Genomic DNA, 25,958 nt, shown 5'->3' with positions numbered 1-25,958 from the left:
AACCAGAACGTCACTGAGGAATGAAAAGGAGGGGGTGCGCAGAGCAGGAGTGCATTCATACAAGCTCAGATTTATGCTTGTTCTTTTCTTTTTCAGGAATTAACGATTCTATGTGACATTTCAGATATGCCAGTCTTTATAAACTTATAGCGTAGTGTTGTCAAAAATATTGATATTGTCAGAAATATCGGAAATGGCTTCAATACTCCTTTTCTGCAGTATCGATACATGATACCTCTAGCTGCTCACTTCTCACTCGATTTATAATTTGACACACACCCGCCTCCTCTCACTCACTCGTCGTCTTATAGACTCCGGTTGAATAGTGCTTGTATTGTACATAATTTTAAACATAAAATGTATACGTGGCGCACACATAAATCCACATCTCAAACAGCTCGCAAGCAGCTCGTACCAAATGTGTGTTTGTGGTGTTATTGCACTTAAACGGTCAAATACACACATCATTATGTTAAAATGCCCGTCTTGGCAGGTATTTATGTAATAACAGTCAGTTTGGGAAAGTATAGTTGAGAAAGACAGCGCATGTTGTGTAACAGTATATTGGATCCGTGCATAAGCTCTTAAAGTGACAGCGGCCTAATAAACCAAATCAAGACCCAGTGTTTTTTTATTTACATTTAATTACTGTAGTGTTTCTTACCTGAATACTAGCCTGTCAGACCCACCTGAAAAACTTAAAGCCAAGTTTATTAAATGTATCTTTTTACTCTAATCTATTTATTTGAGCTATCATTTGCAATTTGTTTATTTTGTTCTATTTTAATTACTGACTGTTTACTTGTCTTTTTTTGTATATTTAGTTCAGTTTCAAATAAAGCCTCCGTGCTGTGTGTAAAATATTGCAGCAAAATTATCTAAATTATCAAAAAATAATAAAATATTTGTATGGCCATGGTATCCAAAAAAGGTATCGTATCGTGACAACACCAATACAGAGAACATGTAACATCATCTGACCTGAGAAACGGATTCGCTATGATATATTCTGGACGGGAACTGTTTGTTAAAACATAAAGCCTCTACTCTACGGCCAGCTTTGTGCATTTCATACACTTCCTATATTAGAAAAGGGACAAGGACTTCCTCCATTGTACTGTCACAGTAAAGATAAAACATTACATTTACAAAGAAAGCAATTACTGCTCGCAGATTGAGTTGAAAGGGCGTCTATGGAAAACAATGCAACATCTCCGCAGTTCTCCGTGTTCTTTAATCACCGTGCCGGAGACCCATGCAGCTGAACCAGCATGCTAAAATCATGACTGCCCCGCGGCACCATGGGAGGGCTCTTTGGCTCAGATTAGAACATAAAAATCTAATTTGTTCCATTGGGTTTTGTAGTTCATTGGGCCTCTTGTCTGTCAAGTGGGCTTAGTATTTATTTGATGCTGTGTAAATGCATAGCACGACATCACGGTCTGAAGCTCAAGACCTGTAGCGACTCAACTAGGCCTCCGGGAAACACCTAAAAAATTGCTTGCTTTTTAAGGCTGCACCACAAAAACAAGACATCTTTGTTGAGATAAAACTTTATGACTTGAATCCTGAGTCAGAGTATCAACAAACCAGGTGGTTGCATAAAAATAAAATAAAAAGATCTAGTTTTGATGTGTACTAAAATTAGACCAAGGACAAAACATTGGGGCGAGCTACATTTTGCGCACGATGATTTGACATACCAAAAATCACACCCTTCACTGTCCCACCACAGCACCCATATGATTTGTTCCTCGTCTTAACTTCCCGATAGCCATGAGACACCCGTAATCATGAGATTTTATGATCCCTCTCAGCGTGGGACATAAGCAGAAGGACAAACGCCAGCTCTATAGTCTTGGCAGCACATCCCTCTAGATACGAGCGTCTCTTCATTTACTAAATGGACATGTCCGTTGTATTGCCAAAAGAGAAGGAAGATGAATGATGAGACAAGCAAAGAGTTTAAAGCTGCACTTCCTTGCACATAAGTGCTACATGCAATCTGGAGGAAGAGGACCACACCCACAACCACAACCAACCTACAGCACTTCCTCTGAACTTGTGCTCTGAACACGTTCTCAGCGTGTCTGCTCTGAACTGAGTATATGGTCAGACTTGGAGAGACTGAATTAAATGAAATGCAATGCAATGCAACCAATGAGAAACCAGAGCAATGCCTGCCAGGACCTACAGTGCATCCCAAAGAAATCACGCTGAAAACACTATCCCAAAAGTACCCAGATGGTATAGCCTACTACTTCCGGTGGATTTGTGAAGTGTGCATCCATGCATGGTTTTGCATGCTGATAATGCTCAAAACCCCCTCGTGCAACAGAAGAGGAATTGTAGAAATTAAAAATGAAGGCAATGCATTCAGCTAGATGCAAATGCTTGCATGCAAACTCAAATACAATGAATTAATTTTGAGATTAAATTACTAATACTACCAGTCAAACTGTCTAGTAAATATAATTAACTTTCTTTTCCAGCCAAAAAGTTGCAATCACGTTAGCAGCAAATTTTCATGTGTAAAAATTAAAAGGTCCATTGTCAATAACGTTGAGATGCATGAAGCACTTTCAAAACAAGCAGCTTCTGTGGGTCAGCACAGCAAATTTACACAACCAACTTGAAAATGAGTTTGCCCTCATAAGAAACTACTATTGGAATTACTCGTAAACTTTTGCAGAGCAATGGTAAATGTGATCGCACCTTTATTCCTGCCTCATTTGTACAAACCCTGGCAATGTTGAAATGTGTTCTAAGCAAAACAAAGCTGCTTTCTCATCAGTATGCAAATTGCAGTCATAGAATACCCATCTTTAATGTGTCAATACAGCGAACACAGCAACCAACTCCGATTCAAATCAGCCTCATCCTGCATCGCATGCGTTACAGGCCCGCGCTTGTGCAGTAAGACTTCTCATTTCTGCTGGATGTTGACTCATATTAGCAGCAGAATCGACAAGCGCACGACTCAACGGTTACACTTTATTTTAAGGTGTCATTGTTACCTCGTAATTATACATTTAAGTACCGAGTAATATTAAGCAAAAATAAATGCATATTATCCGACAACAAAAGTGTTTTTTGTCATTGCATGCATGTAAAACAACATTAGGAACATTTTAAATGTCATAATAGGTGCCCTTTAAAATAAAGTGTTACCAACTCAACCACTAGAAAAGTGACTCAAAATGCAGAGAAGGCCCCATTGCTTCCGTCCAAGTCGCAAACCCAAATTGTGTTTCACAGGAAGAGCCCGATTGCTCCTCTAATCTCTGCGCTCGCATACGAGCATGATGCCATTGTGCACGTTAATGATGCAAGTTTTCTGCTCTCTAACCACAGAGCCGAGCCTGTTCGAAGCACACAGACTCTTTCAATACCACAATTAACATGTGGGCCGCCAAGAGGGGAGAGGAGGAGGAGGAGTAACCTGGGAACAAAGCCTCTATAGTTGTCTCAAGCCCCGGCTATGAGAGTTATGTAATTTGACTGGCAAGGCTGCATTTCCCCACTGGAGTTTTGCAGACTAATCTCACTGAGGGACGGCTCTGGAAAGAGGCGAGGAGGACATGAAAAACGTGCTTGTAATGAGCAGCTTTCATCTGTAGCGGTGCCAAACGCTGTTGCAATGCTGCAAATATGATCAGATCTCTGGTGCGTGGTGCACAGGGTTCAAGGGGAAAGGAAGGTAGAGAGGGCCGAAGCAAGAGCCTATGCTTACCATAAGCATGGCGGTGGATTTAGAGTGGTTAAAAATAAAATCTGATTCTGATTTACGGCTCTGGGTGCCTGGAAACCATGTGACTGGCATCACATGAGAAGTGGAAGGGGTTTGGGGGGAGGAAAACACACACACACACACACACACACACACACACAGCGCGCTGCCAGCATAATGAGCTTTGTGATCAGTCTTCTTGGTTTCTACTGACGGTAAGCAGATATGGCCTGATTTCAGAGGTAAACACCAGAAGAACTCGGAGCTCCACGGGGACACAGAAAATGGAGGACATTATCAGTGTTTCGGAGGGTAAACCGGATCTTGACTGCCGTTTATATCTGGAGAAGTCTGTCAGCCTGTATGCCGAGCAGAAACAGCATTCACTACTTCAGTGGCGGCAACATGCTACGTACAAAACTGCAAGGAACGAGGAAGAAAACAAAAATTCGTTCGAAAATCTGAATGCGTTTAGGTGGAACATAAAAAGAGATCAGCAGAATATTTTTACGCAATATGAAACCATCCGAACAGAGATACACAAGTTGTTATTCACTAATGCTCTTCCCCATCCACTGGCATTGTCGAATAGCCCATCGGTTGCATACATTTTGAAAGTGAGAGCTGTGGTGGATGTGACCATCTGTCAATAATGGGGTGTAACGATGCATCTATCAATATCTATCGATTTGATGTATCAATACAACACGGCTGCATGCAATGTCCATCTACCGCTCTACTCATTTCCGTCAAAGGGTGCAGTCCCTAAAACCTAGCAGACCTGTCAATCATCAACGGCGGCCAAAACACAAACAGACAACTAGACATGTGCCGATATACGGTAATACATGGTATTGTTATTGTGGGCACTTTAAAACAGTGAATAATATTTATTATGAATTATTTATTTATTTATTTCAAGAATACTTTTCCATCAACTAGTTAAAATGTTCAACACCGCATTCAATCTCTGACAAGAGACATTCAATCGCTTATTGAACAGCGAAACTGCAGCGTAACCCCCGTAAACAAAGCAGCTGTGCTACGTTCTGCTTCTGAACTATTTAACATATTTAACAGCCATTAATATTCTTGCAATCATAATGGTGTTTATCACAACACAAAATACTTTTTTTTTTCATTATTCATTATCTTTATATTCTAATCTGGACTACAACATGCTAGATGAAATAAGTTAACATTGGTTAATTCATTAGTTAACAATATCGTGATAATAGATTCGGCAATTATCATGAAACTTTGATACCGTCACATGCCTACAGACAACATATTCTCTCCTGTCTGACTCAAGCCATGTGGAGCAAAGAAGACAAACACTTTTAGACTGATCTCATTGCACAAGCCAATTGATTTATTGTGTGATTAAATCACTAAAATTTCAACAAAGTCATATAATACTGTCTAATGGCTGGAATATAACACAGGTCATGTGATGCTTATCTGTTGTATTTGGCACTTAACCCTTTCGCACGTACGATCACACCCGTGTGATCAGTCTTGGCTGGTCCCTGGAGCGTACGATCACACCGGTGTGATTAGAACGGTCAGCGCATCACGTGATCAACTGCTAAATTCAAATGTGCTTTCGCGCGTTGGCTGGCACTGAGCCAGAGATGGACGTGCTCGCGCTTGTCATATATCACAACTATTCAGTGTTTTCAACCACATAATGTTTATTTTAGGTTTCAGGCATTTAAAATCACATAAGTACTAGCAAACCAATGAATTTGAGTTTGTAAAATACACACAGATGTCTATGGAAGCGCCAATAATAATCCTTTCCATCATAATAAGACGACATGTTTTATTCATATCAGATTCACAATGTGTAAGTAGCTTTACATTTTACCCTATTCTTCTCCCAGTTAACCTGCCACTTACTTTCATGTATTTCGTGAGAAGTGGAGGAATTGACGTGTTGTAAATCCAGCACAAACTAACATGGCGCCGCCCATCGCGCATACAGCTCAACTAACGCGATCGTTATAAAAGTGTTTAAACAACCAAACACATCCACATGCACATATTTGACAATCGGAAAATATCTGTGTTTCATGCTATATCTAACATATTTTGAATATTTTGAATCAAAAAGAGAAAATTGCATAAAAGCAGATCATCATTCATTCAGCGCTGTGTTGTGTTTGCGCTGTGTCACGTGACAAGCAATGACGCGTCACCATGGAAACGATAAAGTGACAGGTTCTAAATAACGGTCGCCTTGAAAAACTCACGCTGGGGGGTCAGTTAGAATATTTTAAACTTACGTGTGAAAGGGTTAACAGCATTTGTCCCAAATTGATTTGTTAATTTACTAATTTTGTGTTCTACAGAGGAAGGTTTAAATGGTGAGTAAGAAATGAAAGCATTGTACTTTTTACTGATGTTTTTATTAGGTGATTTAACTCATATTTTAAGCCTTTCTTACAAGAACACAACAGCATATTGCCTGTGCTGTGTTAGCTTTCATGGTGGAAAGTAAAGAGTCTCTACAGACTCATAGGTTGGCACTGCTTACTGATGAAGAAGTCACATGAGCTGCGTGCTAGAGAGGGAAGCAGTGCACGCAGTGACCCATTTAAACAACAGCCTCTACGCACACATTACAGAGAGAAAGCAAATCCACACTCAAAAACAAAAACCTTTAACAAAAGCGGTGGCAGGCAGGGCCCAGGCATGCAATAAGCTCTGCTCCTAATACACACATTCCAGAGCTGAGCCGTACACCTGCCTGTTGGTACTAGCATCGGCGCCAACAAACTCACTGGCATCACATTCACAAATAAACCTGCATGTTCAAACATATACACTGTTTAACCAAAGGGAAAACCAAGAGTTCAAAGCCCATTCCCAAACTAGCTACGAGATGAAAACTATCTCTCAAGATATTTCAGAATAAACATCCCAATGCAGCCAAAGTCACTGACACTGACACACAGATATTTCAGCATCAGTTGTGTTTACTCATAACCAACTGTAGCACCAAAAACGAGGAACTAGCCAGTAACAGTCAAACCATCATTATTAGCCGCAACAAGAAAGGAAGATGGGATTTACCGATTCCATGGCCGTCTTCAGATGGGAAAGGTTAAAATCCAGCTAAAAATGCTGAAGATGTGGCTGTGAAGTCCAAGGAATCCTGTGAAAGCAAAATGAAAGTTAGATTAGTCTTCTGAATACTGATGTTTAACATTTTCAAATGCAGATTAATTTTACTGTAGGGGTGTAACAATATATCGTGTCTCAAAATATCGCATTACAAAAATGCAACAAATATGTATTGTGGATAGTTCGCCCAAAATAAAAAACTGAGAAAAAAATAATTTTTTTTGAGTTTTAGTGTCAGAACTCCATTAAACTGTGAATGTAATGTTGAATATAATGTATAATAATGCACTGGGGGAATATTTGTGGGATCTGATAATGTCAAATGTCTTGTTACCAGTAAAAACTGACAACATTATTTTAAATATATCTAGTCAGTGAAAGAGCACAAGCATATTCGTGTAAAATAATTCTGTATTTTCAGCTTCAGAATCATGAATATTGGTATTCTGGTGTCTCTATTGTCCTGTGCTTTGGGTTTCCAGCACCAAGTCCAAGACTATTCATTTACACACACAATGTAATACCAAATTGTTAAATCAACAGTAAACATTTTTGTTAACCTTTTATCACATCTCAGAGTATCGCAATAATATCGTACCGTGAGTTCAGTATCGTGATATGTATCGAGTCGTGAGATGAGGGCATCGGTACACCCCTAATTTACTGTATTTCTTTATTCCAGAACTCAGATCATGAAATGCCAGATCAAGCCAAACACACGCAAGGAAAAGAACAGGTTTTCACCCTTGTGTTTTGGCGTCAGAGGTCCAGCTCAGCATTTATGGGGAATTGGTTTATGTCACGATTTCGGGGGACAGTTGGTGTACTGGGATACAATGGACACATTCCTACGTTGCTGTCACTCAATCCCACAAGTTACATGCCAACAGCTGCAACACGAGTGTGGTATTCAAGGCTTGACAGCAATGTCTACTGTACCATTATCAGTCAGCTGTGTCCCATAACTGACTGGAAAGCTTCATATTATGAGACAAACACAAAAAGTTGATGAAAAATGTAAAGCTCGGTCAAAATAAATGCCCTTTTTGAGAATTTAAAAGTGATGCACAAAATATAGTTGAGCTTACTGGTATCGGTGGCGTTTCTTTTACCACTTATCCTATTGGTCTGATATAACTCACCCTGGTTCCCTCAACAAAAACTTTTTGATTGGCTTTTGGATTATTAAATAATTAGAAAATAAGTTCTTTGACCAAGTATTATAATCTTCACACATGAACAACATTTATGAATTTAAAGTCTAAAAATAGAAGTACAAAGCTAAATGTAGGCTATAAACAAACCACACCATGGTTGCATGACCATCATTATGCTTCCGACAACTTGAGTCTCTTTTTAAAAACATTATTCTGGAAAGTCTGAGTTAGAATAATTAGCAAGAACATGATTAATTATAAACACAATGAGACTGTAGAAGCGGACTAGAGAGTAGATGAGTACTTCTGTTCACTATCAAGGGGGTATCACTGATGTCACATCGTAGAATAAAACTAATATCTTGAGCTTGATAACCACAGACGTTAAAACAAAAAACAAAACACTGACTTCCAGGCAAAAATAGCAAGGTAGATCACTAAGGGTTAATTCACACCAGGAAAGTCCGCTAGTTCAATTGCTTTGGCTCGGATCAAATACAATGTTGATTTTATTTTTAGTGTGGTTCTCTTTCACACTGCCCTTTTAGCAAGTGAACCAAAATTAAACAACAAAAAACACTTGTGCTAAGGTCATCCATTCATTGAACAGAAATTTGAACCATACCAACCAAGACGGGTGTGAATACACCCTTAGAAAAACAGCACACTAGCTCTCAAAAATTCACACAATTAGAGGTATCATTCATGATTGTACCGAAAACATTGGGCAACAAGTTATCATCTTACGCAAAAGAAACAAAATTTGGTCAGCTGACTATAGCCCCATTCACACAGCACTTTGAACCCGGCAAATTGCCGGAACGCCTTCTGTGTGAACGCAAACACGACCCGGGTTTAATGCCGGGATCGATGCCGGGTTGGGGACCTAGTAACATTGCCGTGTTCAGACCCGGAACGCGCGCTGTGTGAACAAAAGCCAGGACAAATGCCGTAAGGGGTGTGTCGTAGTGATGATGCACGAGCCTTCGCAATGTGGTAGTTATCGTGCCACTCTGTTACTCTGTTAGAAGAAAGTTTGTGTTCGTCATCGATACAAGAAAGAACGAAAAGATGTCTGCAAACTGGACTGAAGCAGAGACCCGAGAGCTCCTTGCAATCCGCGCCGAAGCCGAGATCGTTCGCCAGCTTTGTGGAACGGTACGTGATGCGCTAGTGTACGACCGAATCCGAAAAAAAATGATCGTCGTCTTTTCGACGCGTACCTTATACGTCACATCATAACGTCACGCGTCTATCCGGGACATACCCGGGTTGTGTGTGAACGCGCTCTCTGATTCCGGCAAATCACTGGCAGTGTGAATGAACCATTTTCAAACGAACCCGGGTCAAATCCCGGGTCACTTTATCCGTGTATTTTCCGGAATCTCTGTGTGAAAGGGGCTTTTAATAGAGCACTGGGTCCAGTCAGAATGAGGACAGGAGAGTCCACATGAAGGGCGGTCCTCACTCAGATGGGGTGTCTGGGAGGACCAGACGGGATTCTCCCAACAGGAATGTGCCAGATTGGATTAATCCGGAGTGGAGAGAACTCCCTCTTAATGGGGCTTCAAAATAAGACCGTAATCTTACCAAGAAAATCCTCTAAACACAGAACAAGAGTAGCTTGTGCCGCCAACTGGCCATGCTTAAACCCACCATTTAGTAAAAACAAAGAAAAATAAGATAAAGTGTTTGTCAAAACCAGTTTAAGAACAGCTGGAACAGAAGTTTAAGTCTCCCAGACCAGTTTACTGTGTTTATTTGGTGAATCAGTCTCTCTTGTCCAGTTCAGAGTCTTGCTTTGTTGACCCTGAAAGGAAAGTGGAGGCCTAAGGAGAGCTTTTAAAGCCCTTTAAAATCACCAGTCAAATGGGCTGTTTATGTGCAGACGAAAGAGGATGATTTCACAATGCTTTCACAAAGGAAAGAAACTTTTCTGCAGAGGACGGACCTGCCAAGCTTGCCACATCCTGACCATCAGGCTATGATGAACAACCAAAAAGCAGGCAAAACAAGCAGACCCTGTTAAAATCAACTGGTTTAACGCATATAGCTTAAAAATAACCTACGCTTAAAAATATGCTGAAGCCCAGCCAAGCATGGTCGACATTATTAACAGAAGAGAGACAGAACAGGGACTAATTTAAAGGCACAAAACATTTAATATGTGAATGTTATTCCAAAGATGTGCACAATCAATCATCAAAATAAAGATTTTTTTTTTAAAATTAGGATGAAACCAGAAGTAGTGGCTGACTTTATTCATTTTCTGTGGATTAACTTGCATTTATTAATTGTTAACCACAAGGCTAGTAATGTGCACTAAAAGTAAACGGCTCAATTTTGATTGCATGCGGACAATACCCAAAACCGCTACTTCTGCAATGTTTAAGCAAACCCTCATTCAGTCTGGCTCCATTCTGGGATTGAACGGTCACTTTTATCACAAGCCAATCGATTTATGATGGGTAAAATCAAGTCCACACTAAAAAGACATTTTATTTAGGATATATGATTTGTAAGACTAACAGCATTTTGCCTTCCGATCTTTAAGCAGTGTTTAATGAATATCATTTTATTTTAATTTTCCCTGTAGTCCACTTACAATGTTTACAAAAACTTTCATAATTTGGCTTTTTTAAAGGCTCAAGCCCTTAGAATTACACTGAACTTTACTTGCTGGTGGGCTTTTAAGACTGTATATACGCCCTCATCATTAGTGAAATGATCAACAGCACTTTTGCTCCATTTACTCACAAGCTGCTGGTTTGAAGTCGGGTCAAATGTGACCCTGGACCACAAAACCAGCCACATGGGTACATTTTCTGACATTGAGATTTATACATCATCTGGAAACTGAATAAATAAGCTTTCCATTGATGTAGCCTATGGTTTGTTATGATAGGACAATATTTGGTCGAGATATGAATATTGAAAATCTGGAATCTGAGGGAGCAAAAAAATCTAAACATTGAGAAAATCTCCTTTAAAGTTGTGCATTTATGTTCACGATTGTGCTGCATTCACTCACAAAAATACATGTTTTATATATTTACGGTAGGATATTTACAAAATATCTTCATGGAATATGATTTTTACTTAATATCCTAATGATTTTTGGCATAAAAGAAAAATCGAGAATTTTGACCCATACAATGTATAGTTGGATATTGCCACAGATATACCCGTGCGACCTGTGACTGGTTTTATGATCCAGGGTCACAAATATTGTGTGTTGCCCCATCCTTCCATAGCAGCTTTTTAGCAAAGCCTAAATTACTCTGTAATTACACGTTCATAAAACACTGAAATATGGCATAAGAGAGTCACTTTGGTAAAACTGCAACTTCATCCATTATCTTGTAACATTGGGATCTTTTGAAAGTATATGTAGAACGGCAAGTGCCACACAACCAGGAACCAGCACAAGATTGGGTGACCACTGAGTTACTGCCGTTTCTGCAGCTTCACTTCATTTAATCTTTTTGGACTGGGCCCAGTTTGGAGATAAAGTAAGTTTCATAGTCTGCTGGTGCGACTAAATTTGGTGTGAGGTCGCACTGGTGTTACCACCATGTTGCCCAACGGATAAGACCTGCCATGTCTGTTGCATATTAGAAACATCAAATGGCAAACGAAACGAAACCGCGCTGCGTAGTTTATAAGCTTGGAGAAATACTAGATGAGCTCAGAATAGGTTTACATGCGGGCCAATCTTTGATCACGCAACACTGTTACTACTAGGGGTGTGCAAAAAAATCGATTCACATTTGAATCGCGATTCAAGCTTTGCCGATTCAGAATCCATTCATAGAATTCCAAAAATCGATTCATATATATTTTTTTTTTTTTTTTTTGCCGTGTTAATATTGTCCTGAAATGAGTTTAGCTCAGCATTCCTATAGATGGCGCTGCGTCGAATTCACACTGACGCCTGCAGCAAAAGTCATTCGGCGCAAACAATGGCAAACCTCACAGAAAGAATTATTCAACCTGCTCCATCCTCACTGAAGGCGATAATTTGGGCGCATTTCGGCTTTTATAACCTCGAGGGAAAGACGGAACTTGATAGGACTCATGCTATATGCCGGCTTTGCAAAGCAAAAGTTAAGTATTTTGGAAACACCACAAACGTGAGAAATCACATGGTATGCCATAACCCAGAGATTAAAATTAAAGACGCGGACGAACAACAACCTGTAACTAATTTGCCTGTGTGTTCCTCAGAGTCGGAGGTGCAGGCGTTCAGTAAGTGTGTGTGTGTGTGTGTGTTCCTCAGAGTCAGAGGCGCAAGCATTCAGTGTGTGTGTGTGTGTGTGTGTTCCTCAGAGTCGGAGGCGCAAGCATTCAGTAAGTGTGTGTGTGTGTGTGTGTTCCTCAGAGTCGGAGGTTCGGGCGTTCAGTAAGTGTGTGTGTTCCTCAGAGTCGGAGGCGCAGGCGTTCAGTAAGTGTGTGTGTGTGTGTTCCTCAGAGTCGGAGGCGCAGGCGTTCAGTTTTTATTTTTGCATGAAGACAAAGTAAAGTAATATCAAACTACATTGAGTTTTTTGTGTTTCTTTTCTTTAAAATTGTATGTCTACTACAATCAATCACATAGGAAAAATTAAACTACATTTACATACTGTGAATCGTTTTTTTGAATCGAGAATCGTTTTGAATCGAAAATCGATTTTGAATCGAATCTTGAGCCTAAAAATCGGAATCGAATCGTGACATTTTCTGAATCGTGCACCCCTAGTTACTACACAGCGCTAGGAGATCCAGTGAGAAAGCATTTAAAGATCTAGCGGGAAGCATTGAAATCCAGCACAAAACTCTGTTGTAAACCACAGATATCAGATCAAACAGCGCGTGGAAACCAGGAGAAACATTGTGCCATGAACAAACAAGTTATAAAAGGACTTTCAATCCAAAAATAACCAACATTTAACATGGATTTAATATAGCAATGCTAACTGTAACCATGGTATTGTGGCGGAAATAGTCAAAGGTTTTTTTTTCTTCGTAAGAATGAAATTCAAACACTTTTCAAGGGCTTTTTAAGTGCTTCACACTTTTTAAAGCTCTAAATATGATCCAATTTTAATGTTATTTGTAAAACAAAAAGTTTAAAGATGAAGTAAAACTAAAACTTTGTGGCAGACAAACACTAAAATTACCACTATAACCAGTAGATGGCGGCAGAGGTGCACTTAATGACTTACTAGCCATTTCCACTCCCTAATATATGGAAAAAAAGTCACAACGTCTCGTGAAAAACAAGAAAAAACATTCCTCCCTTTCTAACCTTTATAGTAACTTATATAAAGGTTGTAACCTTTTATAGCCACTGAAGTCAGTTTAGTATGATACTACGGAAGAACAATGGTACATTTGATAAGAGTATAATATATTGGAGCCCTGTATTGTTGTTGTGATGTATATATTGTTGCTTTATTTAAAAATCAAGGTAAATTTGACTCGACGCATGGAAAGAGGTCAGCTCATGAGGTGCCTAAAAATTCCCATCCATATTTTACAATGATTTATTGCTTGTAAGCTTAAAAAAATAAAATTGCATATTAAATCGCAATCACAATATTGGTCAAAATAATCGCAATTAGATTTTTTCCAAAATCGTTCACAAAATTAAATGAAAATCTTATAGGTTTGAAATGACATGAGGGTGAGTATATGATGACAAAATGTTAATGTAAATACATTGTGTGTTTACATTTTTGAGTGAATTATACTTTATGAATACAGTAAGCTGAGCCTTGGCTAAAACAAACTCTGTATCACGAGTCATATGGTTTACATCAACGTCAACGATACACATTGTCGGATTTTTATATCTCGATATAACGATGTATCGTTACACTCCTACTTCTTAACCCGCACCCAACAGTTCCTGCTAAAAACAACCTCAATCCTGTATTGAATTCAAGTTTATTTGTATAGACCTTTTTTAACAATGTTGTTTCAAAGCAGCTTTACAGAAAGTGCTCGTTTAAAATCAGAGATGATTGTGTCAAAGTACATATGGCAGTAATATAGGCTACAGCTATAAGATAATGCATGCGGTTAGTTAGCGTAATTTATTCAGTTAAGCAGGCAGAAATATGACCCAGGCACGTGACTTTCACCCACATAGAGAGAAAAAATGTAAGAGAAACCACTGTTAAATCTGAGGTGGTCTAGTCCAGTGGTAGATCTGATGGAAATGGCTGCCAGAAGGCCTCAACGCACACATCTGACCAGATAAACACACGAAAACATGCCTGCCAACATGCTTTCGACAGCAATCAAACTCGAGATCACCGAAACCATTCCCACATGCAGTCAGCAGCTCTACAGAGAACGCGTTTCCTGCACTCAAAGCCACAGTGCATGTTTGATGTGCTTTTGGAGATGAAATGTCTCTTCAGAAAAGGACGAAAATTGTCCCACATCACATTACATTTAAAGCACTTCAACCGCAAGCATTGCATGCAAGGATCATCAGCAACTAGGGGTGTATCGATACCCTCATGTCACGATACTGAACTCACGATACGATATTATTGCGATACTCCAAGACATATGATAAAAGTTAACAAATGTTTTTTTACAGGTGATTAAAATGCTAAATTTGATATTACATTGTGTGTGAATGAATAGTCTTGGACTTGGTGCTGGAAACCCAAAGCACAGGACAATAGAGACACCAGAATAACAATATTCATGATTCTGAAGCTGAAAATACTGAATTATTTTAGACGAATATGCTTTCACTGACTAGATTTAAAATAATCTAGGACACTTTTTACTGGTAAATTAAGAAATTGGCATTATCAGGACCCACAAATATTCCCCCATTGCATTATATATGTTTAATGTAGTTCTGACACTAAAACTCACACAGCAATTTTAATTTTGGGTGAACTATACACAATACATGTTGCATTGTTGTATTGCGAAATTTGCGATATATTGTGACACAATATATTTACACACCCCTATCAACAACCGAAACTACACATAGGCAGAGAACTAGATAAGAAGGGGGGCGGTTTTATATGTGCATCTGCATTAGTGGATGGGGAGAAAAAAAAAGGATGTTTTGGTCCAGGTTGTTGTTGTTGGCCTGTGGCTTTTGTGAGCATGTAGACCTATATGGGGCAATGGGCATTGTGGGATTAAGGAGGAGACGAGTGCTTTAATGCAAGCCTGAGGGCACAGCCATCCTTTATCCCACCTCTCTTCTGTTTGCGGCCCGTTCTCTCTGTGCCGTTCCCCAGGGCATCGGATTACAGGAAGAGCCATTATTTCCACAATTCAGTCAGCTCCATTTATGTGGGAAATCAGGCCGCGGGAGCTCCCTTCCCCCCCGCCCTTTGCCACAAAGTGCCTCTCTTGTCAGATAACACTGCCTCTCTTATCTCACTACATGTCTGACTGCGGCCATGATGCCCTGTCTGAATACTGAAGACAAAGCAGAACGCACACATAATCACTGGGGAATATGTGGACAGTAGTGGACACACTGACGATATGAAAAGACACAAGCTGGTTTTGCACATCTAGCTTTTTCAGGGAAACCGGGAGCTGAATATACAGGCAATCCACAAATTATTCAGACACCAGATATAATTTTTGATATTTGTTTACTGGTGTGTGCAGGACACTATAGTGCATTTATCTAAGCGAGGATAGCAAAATAAAGTAAACTGGGACATATTATACCCAAATATTCTTCATACAATGACTATGTTTACAAGCAGCCAATAACCCGTTCAAAACAGGAAATTTAGCAATAACCCGGTCGCGCACGGCCATGTAAACACCGGCAAAAACCCGAATATGCTCATATTCCGGTTTTTAAAAACACAAATATGATCCCTGGGTTACCCCTTTTCTAACCCGAATATTTGGTCATGTAAACACGGCATATCCCCATCAAAAGGAACATTTGTGTTCTGCGCATGTTCTATTCGCAAGAAATCTTGGTCTTGTGAGTAGAGGAAGTTTGGCGCATACAAAAACCTGCGTGCAGTATACCGGAAGTAAACAAGAAGTAGAGGTAAACATGGTGAGACGCAGCAGAGTAGTGTCAAGTGCTGCTGGTGGGTCAGTACCAGCACCAAAGGCGATCGCTATCTGCCCCGAACTATTCATTATCCGCGTGCTGCTGCTGTTGTTGTTGTCTTTGGATACAGGAAGAATAATCGGAAAGGACACATATTGCGCCTTAAGGTTGTCCGTACGTCCAGACGCTAATCGTGCGTCGCCGTTTACATCGGGATATTGCCAATTGATTACAAATTCCATGTATACAGGAGTAACTCTCTCTGCTCACGCATGTAAACGGGTTATTACGAATGTTTCAGAAACCCAAATAGTGACCTATTTAGCTTGTAAACATAGTCAGTGACTACCAGTAAAATGTATGGATATTTGAGACCAAATATTATTCAGACACTTTGACCTGATCATGTTTTGCTGAAGTGTTTTTTCCTTAATTGCTAAATGCTCTTTTTACACACAGACTGAACAAAATTAAGCATTCCTTTGTAATTTGTTGGCCTAAACTGGTATTATCTAATTGTGTAGTTAAATTTAACAGCTGACAGATATTAAACAATTCATCTGTGAGATAGTCTTACAGAAGGATGGACAAAACCAGTCAAATATCAACTGATATCTTGTAATATTTTATTACCATTTTCTAAACTATAGCAAATAAACTGTGATAATGTGAGAAATGTTGAAGGTGTCTGAATAAATGTTGGTTTGACTGTATAATGTCTGGAGTCAAATTGACACCAAAGCAACTGACATCTCTGAAAAATATGCTAATTGTATTTAGTAGAAGAATTGCCTGTACACATTTTACCCAATCAATGACGTCTGGGACATCTTCAAGTAATCAATGATGAAATGACTTGAAAAATAGTCTTTTATTCGTATGAATAACACAAATGCAAAGGCGCATTTTAAAATGTTATAACTAATCTAGGACTGTGATTAACGATTATTTTGGTAATCAAGTAATCGGTCGATTATTTTAATGATCAATCGAATAAAAATAGACCTAAGTGAACAATAGTCTTTAAAAAAAAACGTACAATACATATATAATAACAATAAGGCAATAATAATTGGTTCAAATGAAGTATCAAAAGCAAGTAATCATTGTTTTATCGAACAACACTGTTAAAATGCATAGTATAATATAGTGTTGTCACGATACTAGAATTTCTAACTTCGATACGATACCTAGAAAAATATCGATATTCGATACCATTTTCGATACCACAGAGAAAAAAACTGCCACTATATTAAGGGGGTATTTTTTTTATTTAAAGCTAAATATAACAAGTCTAGAACATGACAATGAGGTATATTTTACATGAACAAAAATGTACTGAGTTCTATCTGTTAATATTTTTTTATTGGACCAGGGCTAACATGACCCGTTGTATTTGTATAACCTACTGTTATCAAAGATTAAAATATAGCCTACTGTAACAAAAAAGCACTTAACAGTATCAAATTGGAGGATAGAGTGTCAGTAATGTATAATAATAAGATTAAACATTAAATTTTCAGTTAAAGGCATTTCATTATTGAATTCAGAGATGCCATTGTCTAGCTGTTTAGTTTAATTCATATCTGTGTAATCAAATTGATGATAATCGCTAATGAAGGCAAATTGCAGAATTAAATAATAATTTTCTGAATAAAGTTAAATAGGCACAAGTTAATTTACATTTGACCACAGTTAAAATATTTACTTGTCTAAGATTCCTCAGTCAGATTATGTTAACTTTAAGAATTACGGTGAAAAAACGAGACAACACAGACTTATTTCAACAACAATACTAGGCCATCTTGGTTAATGTTTCAGAAAAGTTAAAATGAGAAGAGTTACAGTGTTTCGTTTAGGATATTTTTCAGCAGTGGGGAAAGGTCTGTCCAAACAACAAACACCCCTGATGCTGAGCGTAGCCTATGCTTGCTAAATGGTACCCCTGGAGCCTGTTCCTTAAGTCTGTTTTCACCTATACAATAATTTTAAAAAATGAGTGATGTGAGGGATTATTGATTGTCAAACAATCTTTTGGGTGCCCGCAGCCCGCTCGCAGTGTGAAGTGTGTGTCCGCGCTATTCTCCCCGCTCGCAGTGTGAAGCGCGTGTCTGCGCTATTCTCCCCGCTCGCAGTGTGAAGTGTGTGTCCGCGCTATTCTCCCCGCTCGCAGTGTGAAGCGCGTGTCTGCGCTATTCTCCCCGCTCGCAGTGTGAAGTGTGTGTCCGCGCTATTCTCCCCGCTCGCAGTGTGAAGCGCGTGTCTGCGCTATTCTCCCCACTCGCAGTGTGAAGCGCGTGTCTGCGCTATTCTCTGACATACCCGCTCGCGGTGTGTAGCGCGTGTCCACGCTATTCTCCGACTCCGACATGCCCGCTCGCGGTGTTCTTTATCAATCAACCAAAGCCGGTCGCGGGGGCGCCGCCCTCGCCATCTTTCCATTCACTTCACTTTTGCTATTTAACCAGAGCGAATGAGACGAGTGCGTCACGTGTGGTGTTTGTCAACGCGCCTTTGGAGAGAAGTGAAAGTGACCGCTCGGCTAGTATCGATACTTCGGGAAATTAGTATTGGTACCGTTCAGATATTTCAGTATCGATATTTATCGAAATATCGATATTTTTGACAACACTAGTATAATATACATAAACAATACATATAATAAAAAAAATGCCTGCAGAGAGTTCAACGGCCTGGGGATTGTTGTTACACTTTACAGCATGATAAAATCCTTGGTTAATATTGGCCAAAGAACATTTAATTAAAATATCCACTTAATATTTGGCCACTTCTTTACAATAGAAATGCTACAGCCACTGTAATTTCCAGAACAAGATTGTGTGGACATCAAACCATGCAAACTCAGAGCGAGGGGTTAAACCTATTTGAAGACGATCTGCATATTTAGAAACATATTGATGTATTTTCCTGTGTTGTCGTAAGTTTATAAAATGATTTCCATTGCAAATCTGGAGAAATGGCACACGTTGCGTTCCCAGATGAACGTTATAAGCAGTTTAAACTGAGTTTGTTAACCGCATGTGAATGAAACAGTGCATATTTATTTCATTATCATATGCAGTAAAAGACAGAACAAATATAATGCACGCCCTGTAAAGGTTTTGCAACAAACTCAACTGATATCACGAGAGCTTTTCACCTCTACGAGAAACATCGTCACCTTTTAATATCGAGAGATCTCATCATCACACCCCTAGCATGAGGTTTCTTTAGCGTCTCTAATCTGTGTTTGAAAGCCGACATAGTTCATAATAACGCAAGGAACGTCTGGCATCAAGTATCAGCAACAGCAGTTTATTGCAATAACTTAGCAAGGCAAATTAAATTCAGCCATCCTATCTGTCCCAAGCACCGTAGAGGAACCTGACACTATCTCCTGAGCAGCGAGAAGAAGAGCCAGAGACTGTGAAAAGCCATGTAATAAAGTAGCAAAACTGATCTCTGCTCCTCCTCAATGACATCTACATTATTGATCAGGTCGGCTTCTGTAGGAATCAGTCCATCTCCCATCCACCGGCACAGAACCATTAGGTATACCACCACTATAGAGACCATCCCAACTTCTATTACGTAGCTGATGTAGGAGGTTAAGATTTTGTGACTTGGCTTGATGCAACTACTTTTGAATACTCGTGTGGCATATGCATAAAGAATCTAATTAGATTTTTGGTCAAAATGACCACCTTGGAAAAGTTAAGGCGAGACACGGCAGGCAAAAACATCGTTTTTTTTCACTGGTCAATTTTGAGATTTTGGGATATTTGTCTTCAATAACATGTCTTCTTTCAGACTTGTGGTGAAAAAAAGTCCAAAATACACATTTAGGTCTTTATTTTACTACACTGAGTCTATTTGCGTCAATAGATTTCTCCGAAATTCAACAAAAGTTGGCGTTCTTAACGCGCTGCTCCGCGATCTCTCTCTGCTTCCTTTAATCTCACACACCTTTAGAAAGCGCTCTCTCTCCTTTACAATGCTGTCGGATCCAAATATGGTCATTTCCTTTTAATCAGCAACCAATTGTGAAAGTATAATGGGCATTTAACTAGGGCTGGGCGATAAAACGATAACGATAATTATCGCGATATAATTTTTCTCGATAAAACGATATCAAGAGTTCGATAAATGTTCGATAATGTTTTTGCGCCAAAAGCGGAACGAATCTCATTTGAACCGCGCGCCACACGGACCGTTTATCCGCTCGGCTCAAAGTCCAAACGGCAGCGCAGCGCGAGTTCACTAGAGCATACGCGTTTACTCTGATCGGTCTCGGTCACTAGATCCAGTGAGAAGCGCTTGAATTCAGCGAGGAACACAAATGTCTCAGTGATTTAAACCAGTTTAAAGGCAGATGAAGCGGCGCTGACGAACATGAGAAGCACTGTGCGCAACGATACAGAGAAGGCTTCTCCGTCTACACATTCCCATCATTTACCACGGATTTAACGTTACTGTAACGTTAGCCTAGTAATATTAACTGCACCATGAAATGTGCGTGGGATATAGCCTATATAAATTGAATTGTATAATATTATTAATGTAGACAATGTATTAAAGGACTAATGGAATATAATTACAGTTTTTAATAATGTATTTAGGCTACTGGTTTTCATAAATACCATAGAAACCATAAAGTTACATTTTATCTGTGGTTATCGTGATCTAAATGCATGATGCTGGATGACCAATGGTTAATTTTAATAAAACTAAAGAATATTACATTTTACCAAATAAAAATAATGTTACTTTTTTTTAACAGATGTTTTTGTTAATGAACATAATTTGTATATAGTAAATCTGCATCCTAACTCAAGCTAATACTACTGAAATAAAGATATTTATTTTGTTAAGGAAAAATGACAAATGTTTGAATGTTCTACCTCGGATTTGTGAAATGTTCCCCTGTTTGTTAAGTGTTTGTCATGATATGTTCTGACAATAAAGAGTAGTTTAAAAACACAACACTCTGGTTTCTACAGCTTTCACTTTGGAGTAAAAATCTGTCTTTAAACTTGAAATAAATAAAGATTTGACATTTATCGATAATTATCGATATCGACGGATATAAAAAAAAATATCGTGATATTTTTTTTTGGCCATATCGCCCAGCCCTACATTTAACCCTAAAAGCGAAATCTCATTGGCTGATGTCCATTTCTGACAACGTGATTGGTTCAGATGCATCACGTGACGCGCTCTGACATTTTAGACGTGTGTTTTTTTTACTGTTTTTCTGCTCAGTTAAAGGCCATAAATGCTGTGTTTATAAGTTTTGATGTGATTTAGGTGGTTTGTATTGTTGTTGCTAATGATGTGATGAGATATTGTGTCAGTAAATAGTTGTTTCCACTAAAAAAGTATGAATTTTTACATTACAAATCTTTAAATGCCTTTTTCTCAAAATGAGTTTTTTGTCATTCTCCAATAGAAACATCTCAGCCTATGTAGCACTGGTGTACACCAAACTTTCCAGTTATACACTTAGCAGTATTCTGAAGATATGTTCAGAGGGATTTGTCAATAAATCATTCCTGGCCTGATTTATGTGACATTTTAATAAAAAAAATATGGCGAAAATCTATTGTTTAAGGCTATGGACAGTATATTTTGAATGGTCACTGATCAGTTTAGTAGTGCTAGTGTTCACAAAAATGTATCATGTGTTTGTTAGTCTTGCCAGTTCAACTCGTTCAAGCACAAAAATAAAATATGCAAAAATAACTCCATATTCTGATATGATTTATGTCAAAGAAAGCTGCCTGTCACACAGTGCAAATAGCAAAGCAAGTTCTCTGTTGTAACTTGTTGTCCTTGAACTGTCAAATGCAAACAATTTGGGCGGCGGTTAAATTTGCATCAATATATTGGATCCATGTCCACTGAAACTTAACTTCTGAATAATATCATTATCATAAAATATCTCATGTGTGTCATGTGAGATTTGGATCATATCACCCACCCTTGGTTACATGTGTTTAGATTACTTCACTGGTTGTTGTGAATACATTTTCCTTAAGACTGCCTGGTAACTAGGGGTGTGACGATAACCGCATCACCGCAATATCGCGTTAATGAGATGCCTACCACGGTGTGAGGTCATCACCGCGCTTCTTTTTTTTTTTTCTGCTGAAAGTTACATGAGTGCATATGGTGTGTGATATGAACTATAAACACATTAATCTGTGCTTATAATTTACTGTATTTCGCGAGTTCTATGTTCAAGGGCTTCTGGAGGAAAAAAAACGCTTCCTGCCCAAGGGAGGGACAGTCCATTACACATATGGGGGATTTCTTTTTTGTGTATGTCTGATTATTATTAATTAACTGCTAGGTTTCAGTACTTCAGAGCCTGTTTACTGCACGTTCGTGCCAGCCATCTCACGGTCAATGTCCGCAATAGCTGATAACCTATGGTGTCTATATAGCATTACGAGCTTTCTGAACACACTTTAGTATCAGTGCTCGTCTCTTTTCTGGCGTTTTGTTAATTACCTTGTTAGTAAACCAATAGCCTAGGCTACATCACAAACAACTGCAGCACAGTTTGAATCTCCTCCATACTTATTATAAATGTGGCGCTCAAAACTGATTACTGTCCGTCGCAGACTGAGAGTTTATAATCTAATAATCTTCCCAGTATTTTAGACCGCAATGTAAATGCCGAAAGCAACCGGTCAGGGGCAAAAAAAGTTCCTGGGACAAATTGTTCCGGGTAATTTCGGTGGAAACGCGGCTAAAGTTAACATATGTTGGTATCACAGGCATGGGCTCAGTTTGGTTTGAAATGTGCTGGGGACAGAGACGCATTCGGAAGTGCATTTTCAGAAGTGCTGGGTACAATGACCCATAAATGTTTTTCCTCTTTTGCGCATAGCTCTCCAAGCTATGCTCTCCACAGAACATTAAATATTCATTTTATTTTATTTTTTCGTGTTCGCATTTATGAAGAAAAAACCATGTTACGGACGCGACCGCTCTGAAATCGGCACTAAAAGATGCTTTAAAACTTCCTCAGACCTCAAACAGAAAGCACAAAGCCTTTCTTTAAAGTGAATTTCGTTTTGTATTAATTGTATCTTAATTTTAATCAATGTTTCATCAACCAATTGCCTGGATTTAATGAATAATAAGTAAAGGTAAAGCAGAATAGATATCACGCTGGCACATTAACTGGAGCTCGTCTCATAAATGAACCGAAACTCAGCATAGCCTAGGCTACTTGCCTCACAGATCTGAGAAATGTATCTATTATCTACAGAACGCTTGAAATCATACTTTTAAACAGAACAATTCAAAACGAAAGAAAACGAAGGCTAATCCGTATGAAATGTGCATTTCTCTCTGCCGCGTTACAGCGAGATCGCGAGTCAGCACCGTCAACTTCATATCTCTGCAGCCGACACTGAAAACACTTGTTTATTAATTAACAATTAAAATGTCTCCCTGCTATATTTGGCATATTCATAATCATTACTTTTGTTGGTTCTTTGGTTCTTTATTGGCAGCGCCACCATTACATGTTACATGAACGGGTCACCGCTGCATCAGCACTGAAAACATGGAGGGTTTTTTTTTAATCCCCCAAAAAAGTAATTATAGTAGCCTACGAACCGAATCGTGGGTCAAAAATCGAGATACGAACCGAATCGTGGGTTTGGTGTATTGTTACAGCCCTACAACCCATTGTTTATAAAGAATACTGCTTTATAATAATTCATTTCCATTGTAATTTACAAGCTACATGCGTTCTTGATCGCGTCTGCAGTGTGTGACGGGACCGCGGGGGGGGGAGAGGGGTAGTAGAGTGGTTGACGGTTAACCGCCAAACCGCAAGATTTGTTGCTTCTTCACAGCGGTAGGAAAAAATCCCATACCGTCACAGCCCTACTGGTAACGTACAGAAACAAGGCAGCAATTAAATTTATTTTAAGATCCAGCCGCCATCTTTGATTTTTAATGGGAATGAAAGTGAGGCTGTGAGGGATGGACATCTCTTTAGTGGGCTGTACTGTAATTTAATGTTTTTTTATTATTATTATGCTGATGAAACATCAAAAATATCTTTCCAAGAAATTTCAGTAGATAAAAAACTCCAGAAGACATGAGCTGTGGAAATTTTTAGGTGATCTAGGAGCTTTATAGAGCTTTTCACAGCAGATGCCACTGAAAACACGGTAAGTATCCCTCACAGCCTCGCTTTCATGCGTCACGGCACTGCTCTCAATAAGGTCTATTACGTCTGAGAAGTGAACTTACGTCACAACTTCACAAAAAGTTAGTTCTATATAGTATGAATGCGTGTAGCATGAATGTAACATATGAATAACTACATCTGTCATGTTGACGACATCATGTGACCTCCTAGCGTGAGCTGCGTTGCTTCACTGCCAGTCATAAATCCTCAAAGCGTCCATCGTATGCACACTTTAGACTCTTGCTGGAAGTAGTAGGTCATGCGGGTACATTTTGCAATGTTTACAATGTTTTTAGCGTTGTTGTATGGTCAAAAATGACACAAACAACTGTGGGGACAGTGAAAAACTTGGTAGGGCAAGTAAAAATCAGAACCTCGTGCCCAATCGGGCCACCAAAAAAATCCTTAACATTGAGCCCAGGAAAACAGAGTAAACTGAACCTGTGAATGTGTAAATGTAGTCTAATAGAACCTAAATTGGTAGAATTACACTTGTATCTACTACAGAAATGTTGGAATCAATCAACTATTTTGATTTGTTGGCCAATATATCGGTTATAGGCTTTCAAATATTAAAAATGATCTGTTATCGGCCAAAATTTTCATAATTAGTGCATCCCTAGTGTGTAGCCTAATTATGTTGTATATATACATTGAACAAAATTATAAACGCAACACTTTTGTTTTTACCCCCATTTTTCAATACAGTAAAACTGCACACTTTAGAGTGGCCTTTTATTGTGGCTAGCCTAAGGCACACCTGTGCAATAATCATGCTGTCTAATCGGCATCTTGATATGACACCTGTGAGGTGGACGGATTATCTCAGCAAAGGAGAAGTGCTCACTAAGACAGATTTAGACAGATGTGTGAACAATATTTGAGAGAAATTGCCTTTTGTGTATAGAAAAAGCCTTCGATCAGAGTTCAGCTCATGAAAAATGGGGGCAAAACACAAGTGTTGCGTTTATAATTTTGTTCAGTGTATAAAGAAACACATGTATATATTTAATACAGAAATGTTGGCATCATTCAACTCTAACCTGTCAGCCAAATAAACACGAATAGCCGCACACAAACACAGGAGATTTAGTGTGGCGTAAGACAGGTTTTTGATATGGTCAAGCTCAGGGAGGGGGGGGATGGGAACGACCCAACATGATCAGATTAGTCCATCTGGCACACACACACACACACACATACACAGAGCTCAGCTTCAGCCTACACTGCTGCAAACGTGCCAATCTACCAGAAGAGAAATTACAAAACTGAAGAGGCAAAGAATCACTTATAATGATCCATGAAGAGCGCATGGATAAAATATTGAAATGCGTGAGATGACAAAACTGCAGAAGAGGCGGCTCGGTGAATTGAGAACCCGCACCATTCCTGACACAGTTTCTGTATGCCTGGCTCAAACACTATCCTGTTGTCAAGGCAACCGTTTCTCTGGACCAGAGGGAGAAAAAAAAACTCCCACATTCCTAGAAATCTAAACCTGATAACAAGCTTTTTCTTGTGATTTATCGTCGATGCTTTCTGTCGTATGAAAACTGCATTCTAACTGACTATTTATGTAGCACTGATTTAATAGTCAAGCGTTTATGAAAAGCAAGCCAACATTTCAACGATCCTCGCTCAGGCTCTGATTAACCGTCACCATGGCAATTGTACACAATG

General features: G+C 39.1%; 1 protein-coding gene across 2 annotated transcripts in view; it reads right to left on the bottom strand.

Annotated features, from left to right (window-relative positions):
- Positions 1-25,958, bottom strand: part of ankrd11 (ankyrin repeat domain 11) — a 161,332-nt gene that overhangs the window by 108,514 nt on the left and 26,860 nt on the right. For both annotated transcript variants that reach the window (XM_079598165.1, XM_079598166.1), the window contains exon 2: positions 6,809-6,890. The gene's annotated coding sequence lies outside the window, so the exon portion shown is untranslated. The remainder of the gene's footprint in view (positions 1-6,808; positions 6,891-25,958) is intronic.

This window comes from Phoxinus phoxinus (assembly GCF_949152265.1).
Source record: "Phoxinus phoxinus genome assembly, chromosome: 2".
NCBI classification, from domain to species: Eukaryota; Metazoa; Chordata; class Actinopteri; order Cypriniformes; family Leuciscidae; genus Phoxinus; species Phoxinus phoxinus.
Note: the sequence above shows the minus strand (reverse complement) of the source record. Positions and strands in the feature narration are given on the sequence as shown.